The sequence below is a fragment of the Danio aesculapii genome, chromosome 21 (genome assembly GCF_903798145.1).
Source record: "Danio aesculapii chromosome 21, fDanAes4.1, whole genome shotgun sequence".
Taxonomy (NCBI): domain Eukaryota; kingdom Metazoa; phylum Chordata; class Actinopteri; order Cypriniformes; family Danionidae; genus Danio; species Danio aesculapii.
Genome location: NC_079455.1, coordinates 8,155,025 through 8,162,237, shown reverse-complemented (window position 1 = coordinate 8,162,237; position 7,213 = coordinate 8,155,025). Strand labels below are relative to the sequence as shown.

Sequence of the window (7,213 nt, the reverse complement as noted above, 5' to 3'; positions counted from 1 at the left end):
AAATGTATATGGCGTGCTATTAGACAAACTGGTAACAGTGGTTAAGCCGTCCATATGGAGGGTCAGCTGGTAAGCGTGAAAAGTAACGGCGCCAAAAGCGTTCATTTTAAAGATGAAATGCAGTCGTACATTCTTCTGGCTACATAATTCACGATCTCCAGAAATGTATATAGGGCTACGTTTTCAGTATGAACCTATGCTGAATGATGCACCATAAGAAAGCCAATGGCCCTACTCAGTATTCTGTTTCAGTTGGAAGTACATCAACATACTGAAATAAAAGTCTCAGCAACTTCCGGTCCACGCTCACTTTAAGCATGTGAAATGTATTTTTTGTTTGTCTCTTGCCTGTCTGATACACTTCACATCACAGATCGACACAGTGAAGGGTTTGATACACTCTCTGTATCCTTGCCAACTTGTCAGCAAATTGCTGCCATGCAAAATGTTGCTCCAGAGTAAATAGTTGCATGACATTTACTGCTTAGGTGAATTTTTCCATAACACCCAAAATGACAGCACACTTTCATGCGCTCCTGTGTCAGCCCAGCAGCTGCCATTGAGATGAATGGAAATGCTCCCGAATAGCTTTTCTAAAAATTATTATTATAGACCTCTATGAAACACTGACTAGTGGCAGAACCAATCGACTAGTCAACCAAGCTGTGATGCCCTGATGTATTTCTCTCCCTCTCTTCCGTTACTTTATCCCTTCCTCTGCTTCTTAACCTACTCATGCTGTGTTCTCTCTCTTTCTATCTGTCTTTCTCCCTCTCCCTCCTTTGGATTTCGAATCATGATCCCCTCTGCTGCAAAGAAAACTCCACCTACTCAGAGCTGCTAATGTAGTCACTGACAGTGCAAGCTCTCTCCTGCACTCTCTCTCTCTCTCTCTTTCTCAGGCGCGCGTTCGCTCCACTCCGGTCCCACATAAATAAATAGCGTCAGAAGGATGTGGGAGAAGAGCGATGTTGCTGCCAGTGGAAAAAGAACAATGTTGAGGCAACTCTCCCCTGTTTATCTTCAGCGCATGCTTCCAGTCAGGGGATTACAGGCACGTTCCCCTTGGATTTCTTGCCCACTGAAGGATGCTCTGTTCTGACGGCACTTCTGCCGTACCTACAGCGAGGACTACTGGACTTTGCTTACTGTTTCCACCTGATAGCCTGAGAGCAACTGATCCAGCCTGCCAGAGGAACCCATGGAGTCCATCCCCATGGTAGATGGTCCACTCTACATTTGCGCTTGGCAATAGACAAAGAGGAAAAGAGATTAGAAAGATTGGCAGCCGATCAGCTCCATGGTTTTCTGACTTTATCAAGGCTGTGATTTTTGGCATCTGATAAAGAGGTAGGACTTTGTTTCCGCTGCACTTTGTGTACTTTCATCACCCGTTATGGTTGTCCAGATTTGCAGTGTAGTGCTTTGGGATTGAACACTGAAAAGGACTCTGTCTTTATAGTTAAAGTTTTAATACAATCTCTTAAAGGGATAGTTCATCCAAAATTGAATACTCTGTCGTCATTTATTCAAACCTGTTTGACTTTCTCTCTTATCTGTTGAACACAATTGAAGATATTTTGAAGAAACTTCCATAATATTCGGTTTTCTTATTAGTGGTTAAAGGTTTACAGATTCCTTCATGAAATATTCTAGTGTTCAACAGAAGAAAGAAACTTAAGGTTTGGAACCACTTGAGGGTCAGTAAATAGTAATTTTTTTGGTGAACTATCTCTTTAAGATGCTGTCCATCTTTCATTCTATAGCTTTTGTTGACTCCACAATGATATTCTAATCTCCATAAAATGGCTTTATTGAGTATTTAAGGCATGGGTGAACCCATTTGAGCTTTATGTGTTGCTTTAGACTCACCGAGCAGAAGCACATGGTGACTTTTTGCACTATTGTGGACGCAGGTGATGTGTGATGCCTGCTGAGGTGGCTCATTACTCTGAGCCAGGAGACTGAGCCTACATATCGGCTGAAACCAGTTCTGTTGCTCTGCCAAAACATCTCTGTCACACTCACAAATGCCAAACACGCCGTGGCGTTTTTCCCATCTTCAATGGCAGGCTGTATTTCTGCTTTCTGGAAAGAAAGATGTGTTGTATATATGGTAGATCCTTAGTCTTCGGGGAGTTGTCGCTGCATCTCAAGAATCAGATTTAGCCAGAAGGCACATTTCCACTATGTTTGTGTCCACGTTTTCTTGTTTAGTGACATTCAGCTTTTTCCGCATATTCGCATGTCTGTTTGCAAAGCCTTACAAAGTGTCACATTCCCATTTTCTTCCACTTCAGAAGATACATTTTGGTGTCAGAAAGTCACTGTGAAGATCTTCAATGTGTACTTACAGATTGAAATTAGAGTGCCATTGAATAGTTTGTCAGGAGAGCCAGAATGAAAAGATGTAGAATGAGTCTGTTGTGTTGGAGATCTAATGAGCACCTGAGGGCAGGCTGGCAGATTTTCTGGCCAGGGGAATGGAAAATCCCTCTATAGATTTAAAGAGATTTTAATTGTGAGAGAAAGGGAAATTAGCTGCTTTGCTCAGCTGCTTGTGACTGAACAGATCTAAAGCCCAGAGTGGCAATTGGAAATGTGAGAGTTTTTCTAAACCATCATGAGTTTGCAATATTTATAGAAGGCACATGTTAAAGGGATAGTTCACTACAAAGTTAAAGTTTACGTACTATTTACTCACCTCCTGCTTTTTTCAAACCTTTATGAGTTCCTTTATTCTGTTGAACACAAACAAGATTTTTGAAGAAAGCTTAACACGTAATCATTCACAAAACAAATACTATGGAAGTCGGTGGTTACAGGTCAAATAGGTTTAGAACAAGTAAACGTTGAGTAAATGATGACAGAATTTTTAGTTTTGGGGGAACTATTCTTTTAAGAATAAAAGTATTACAGATAAACAAATGCTCAAACAAATACATACTCTAAATAAAAAAAATTCTCAGAAAAAAACAACAGTTGTTATTATGCACTGTTTCTGCAGAGAACATAGGTATTTATACTTTTTTTAATATATCATCACCTTGGAATTATAAGGTTCTATCTGCGTTGTGAATGATTTTGAAATATTGAGCTTCAAAGTTTTTGCATTCCATATAGCAAACATCATGTGTGTAACATTTGTTTTTTAAATAAAAAGTCTTAAATTGTAAACAACTAATAAAAAAAATCCTATAATGTAAATAAGTTGTCAATTAATAAGAATATGTCAATAACTCAATTTTGAAAAAAATGTCAGATAGAACCTTATAATAATAACACACAACAGTTCTGTCCCGTTCTCGAATAGCACAGTACTCGTACAGCCTCTTCACTCGTGTGTATTACTTCGCCCACATAGAGTGACAGCAGATCAATAAACTCACTACAGTTTGACAAATATTGCTGCTGTTAGACAACATAATGTACTTTTGAGGCTTTTTCAGGTGATAATGTGGTTGTTTAGATTGCAACTATGAGGTTTATTTATAAGGACAGTGCCTATTTTAAATAGTTATAATTTCTGAGGGTGATGCAGTGGCGCAGGTAGTGTTGTCGCCTCACAGCAAGAAGGTCGCTGGTCAGCATGTCAGCGGCCATCAGCCTGAGCAAGTACGGTTTTGTCACAAGATGGTGACAGAGCAGCGTTGCCAACTATTTTCAATGAAAAGGCGCTAAGCTCAGCCCGAAAAGTCGCTAAATTTCACTATATTACGTTATACGTCAATTTGCATATCTGTATAGATGTGTAGTGAACTTGCTATAATCTCTCAGATGTAATAAACTCAGATAAGTTCAGGAGTGATCTGCTCACAGGCTGCAGGTGGGAGAGACTGCTGTATGAGGACTGAGCTGCCTGTCAGTGCTCTGAGGTGGGGGAGGGGCCGACGGAAGAGTAGGGATGGTATAGCACGGATAAATGAGAGTCTATACAAAATTTCCAGTAACACACAAAAAAACTCGCTAGATTTGCTAGTTGCTTTTTTAAAAAATTATTGCAAGGGGGGTCTGAAAAGTCACTAAATATAGTGACAAAATTGCTAAGTTGGCAACACTGTGACACAGACACATAATAGTTCCTTAGGGGAGAAAAAAACTGTTTTCTTTTTGTATTTCAAACTACAGCTGATCAAATCATTATAAAACAGGTAAGTGACACTTTAAGTAGATCTCTTTCTTTTATATGTTGTAGTGCTGTATTTATATCATAGTAATCTGCCAGTGTTTGCTTTGCTTTGGCTTTTTTTTGGGGTTAATAATTGTGATCTCCCAATTGCAACATTGAAATACTGGAAAATCTTTGTGGACTGATGGTATTTCATGCCGTTCAGCTTTATAATCTTAAAATGTGAGCAAAATCACCTGCTTTGTCAACATATTAGACATTATGCTAGAGAGCCATTCAAATACTAGCTCTAAAGTGACGTTGTGTTTTTAACGGTTTCTGCTGTTCTGACGGTCCGCTGCAGATATTCAAGAGTAGTTCCTCGAAAAGGATTTTTGTGACTTCCCGTGGTTGATTTTCTTTTTTATATACACAATTATGCAGATGAACTATTGTATAAATGCAATATCACACTCGTAGCAGTGCGATACGACTGTATATTGTCACTGGTGGGAATCTAAGACACTTGGCCTGCTACCTCGAGCCAACGCAGTACTCTCACCAGTGCTAGTCATGTAATATATATATATATATATATATATATATATATATATATATATATATATATATATATGTATAATAAAATAGTAAAGAAAGGTTGGTATGTGATGAACATTGCAATAAATGAAAAAATTCTTGAATATAATCTGAATAATTAACACTAGATTTTTTTATGGACAGGCTTTGATGGTGACTAAATGAAAACATATAACAAGGCGAACAAACAAGTACAGATTTTTTCAGAATAGGCTTCAGGAAAATGGAGAAGAACCTGTCTTCAGTTAGATTTATTAAATGTTACAATTATCCATGTTGTCCCCTAAGGCTCAGCTGTACATTTCAGTCCCTATTGCTTTCTTTAACTCGTGTGAAATGAGTTCCTGCTGAAATCCCTTATACTAATGTAAGAGCTCTGTGCCACACAGCAAACCCGTTGAAAGGGCTTCTATAGCGATTATTAATTCGGTTTGGGTGGGAGGCATGTATATCAACAGCAGAGTCCACAGAGACAGGAAACGGGAGGATTATTTTTGCACTCTAATTAGTCTACTACAAACTCCGACTTAATTGGTGGCCCCTAGTTTGCATTTGATGTGTTGGGAAATGAAAATAAAGGCTAAATGCTGGGTGAAACGAAATGAATATGTAAAAAAGAGAAACAATCCGTCAACGTTCTTTTGAAGTAGTGCTGGAAAAGACAAGGCAGGATGTGAAGGCAGTAGGAGCTGAGTCTGTTGCGCAGATCAAGCAGGAATCCTGTTTGAATAAATATGTAATCTGAGCCTACAGGACCATGGTGCATTAAAAATGAGGACACATTTGACTCTTAAGAAGATGCGAATTTCAGTGACTGTCATTTGCTTCTTTCCAGCTGGGTGCACACTTTTAAGTAAGTACATGTTTGTGCGTGAGGTTGTTTAGATTGTTTTATTGCCAGCAGAGGTTGCCTCTTATACTATAGGTTGTGCCGTGCTAATGCATTTAGAGGGGTGTTCAAGCTAAAGCTGATGCACTATAAAAACTTGGTTTTCTTTTTTAAATATTTATGAACTGCTCTCTCTCTCTCTTTCTAAAAAATCCAAATAATAAAAATAAACTGATACAAATATACAAATAAAGCTACTACCAATACATTATTATTATAATTACTACCATATAATATATGTACTCTGTTGTTTACTGCCTAAAATTGAATGCACAATATATTATAACACTTTAATGTCAGTGACAAACTAAATTACTACTACAACTAATACTACTACTACTACTACTAGATCTAATGATAATAATAATAATAGTTATAATAATAATAATAATTAATATTATTATTGAATAATGTAATAAATCATATTACCATATTTTGTCAGTATAACCATTAATAATTGCCTAAAAATGTAAACAATTATAATAAAAATACACAAGGCAAAGGCCTCTAGATTACGCTTATTTTACCAAAATAAAATATTATCATGACTTGATTTTTAATTATTTAATTAGGACAGTAAGCCTCACTTTGCTTAGACAAATGTCACTTACAGAAATAATGTACAGTATAGAATATAAAAAGAATATATATTGTTTATGACTCCCATCCCATGAGCTTGAATGACTGCATCCATACATATCTGCAATCACTCTAATAACTTAATCATAAAGTAATTTGGAATGGCAAAGAAAGCGTTCTTGCAGGACTTCCAGAGTTCATGCTCAATAATGTTCATGCCTGGTGCCTGGGCTGGCCAATCCTGGAGCACCTTGACCTTTGCTTTATGGAACTTTGGTGTGGAGGCTGAAGTATTAGAAAGAGCGACATCTTGCTGAAGAATTTGCCCTCTCTTGTAATTTGTGATGTAATGGGCAGCGCAAATGTCTTGATACCCTAGGCTGTTGATGTTACCATCCACTTGGCAGATCTCTCTCATGCCTCCATACTGAATGTAACCCCAAATTAGGTTTTTTCTTCACTAAACTTGACTGATTTCTGTGAGAATCTTGGGTCCATGCAGATTCTAATAGATCTTCTGCAGTATTTGGGATGATTGGGATGCAGTTCAACAGAAGATTCATTAGAAAAAAATCTACCTTCTGCCACTTTTCCAAATGATCAACTAGAAGTCAAGATATTATTTGTTGCTCTTACAACTGAGATTGACGACAAGGCTTTTGTCAGGTGTATATTTGCTAGCTCAGGCTCACTGGAAATATGGAAAATGTAAAACACTTTGCTCCAGGTACGTTTCATTGCACGTTTCAGATGACAAATCCACTAGAGGGCGCTGTTGAGATTTTTGTAAATCTGAACACTATTATTTTTATTATTAAATGCTATAAAATTTAATATTTACTTGTATTTTTTTGCTTGGATTAAAAAAATCAAAACAAAAGCAAATAAATAAACAAACTAGACAAAGCTGTAGTCTATTATTACACTTTCTTTGGTTTAATTTTTGTAGACCCCTTTTCATATTATATAGTATTTTTGTCTTGTTTTGTAGCAAGAAAAAACAGATATTTATGGACTAAGGCTGTTTTTCAGTGTTAGAG

General features: G+C 37.2%; 1 protein-coding gene across 1 annotated transcript in view; it reads left to right on the top strand.

Moving 5' to 3' along the window:
• The first annotated feature begins 1,254 nt into the window (after positions 1 to 1,254).
• sgcd (sarcoglycan, delta (dystrophin-associated glycoprotein)) overlaps positions 1,255 to 7,213 on the top strand; it is a 374,313-nt gene continuing 368,354 nt past the window's right edge. The window contains exon 1 of the mRNA XM_056446101.1: positions 1,255 to 1,350. The gene's annotated coding sequence lies outside the window, so the exon portion shown is untranslated. The remainder of the gene's footprint in view (positions 1,351 to 7,213) is intronic.